The following is a 1,072-nucleotide window of genomic DNA, read 5'->3' as shown; positions in this document are numbered from 1 at the left end:
AATTCAAATCATTACCCTTAAGGATGGCATCAGGATTAGTAAAAATAAATAAAAAGTCCAAGGAAATGAATCTTGAGATGAGTGTGACCCAAGTGTCATGCCAAAATATAACCCTCCTCCCATTGCACATATTAAACGCGACGCCCCACCTGAACATGTTTGATTTCCTGCAGAGCTAGCCTAGTGGATCTCAGTAGGACAATTAACTTTTTTCATGTTGATCTATCTCGTGCAAATGGAAGGGTACATTCTTGTTAGTACAAGAAACCAACCAGGGTAAGTTAAACGTGCATCTCCTCGGCTATGTGCGTCTAGTTTGGTCCTTGCGACGGAATACAACAGTACATTATAAGATGCATTTGTCTTAGACAATCACAATCCGTCGTAGTCTAGGTGGTTAGGATACTCGGCTCTCACCCGAGAGACCCGGGTTCAAGTCCCGGCGACGGAAATGTTTTGCATTCTTTTACTACTTATTTTTTAGCATTTCATTGATCCATACACTCCTTTGTCAGAAAGTATGGTAGCTTTCGCCAGTTCTCTTCCAAAACCGTGGCTTTGTTTTAAACCTTTGGACAGTTGAAGCTCTCCTACATTCTCTATAGGTTCTTCAAAAGAAACTGTGGAAACAATGTATTAGTTTCCCGGCAAAAAAAAGCATTAATTTCATTCCCTTTCAGGATAAGAAACACACAAAAAAAAAATACAATTCCGCAGCATACATTTTACCCAAGGACAGTTCTGAGTCTTCCAAGTCCTTTCCAGGGTTTGTCTGGGATCACAACTCAAATCTCGTTGCAGGTATGTGTTAAACATTGTCACGTATGGATATGGGCCACCGTCGGTTGGGATAGTTAGAAGAGATCTCTTTGTTTTATTTTCATATTTATCTCTTGATGTAATCCTCTCTATCTCCATGTATCTCTCTGGTGGTTTCAACTACCTCGATGTATGCCTCCTGCGAAAGCTGGCCTCGCCATATCAATATATATACGCGGGCTCCCATATTACGGGGGTTGAGACGCTTCTACAAAACCTAACATGGTAATCAGAGCCTCCCTCTTCCCTCTCG

General features: G+C 41.5%; 1 non-coding gene across 1 annotated transcript; it reads left to right on the top strand.

The window, feature by feature from the left end:
• Nucleotides 1–378: 378 nt before the first annotated feature.
• On the top strand, nucleotides 379–451 carry TRNAE-CUC. The gene has a single exon. It is a non-coding gene; the product is annotated as a tRNA-Glu (tRNA).
• The last annotated feature ends 621 nt before the right edge of the window (nucleotides 452–1,072 follow it).

Source organism: Triticum urartu, chromosome 5 (assembly GCF_003073215.2).
Source record: "Triticum urartu cultivar G1812 chromosome 5, Tu2.1, whole genome shotgun sequence".
NCBI classification, from domain to species: Eukaryota; Viridiplantae; Streptophyta; class Magnoliopsida; order Poales; family Poaceae; genus Triticum; species Triticum urartu.
The sequence above is the reverse complement of the archived record's forward strand: the minus strand, read 5'-3'. Positions and strand labels throughout refer to the sequence as shown.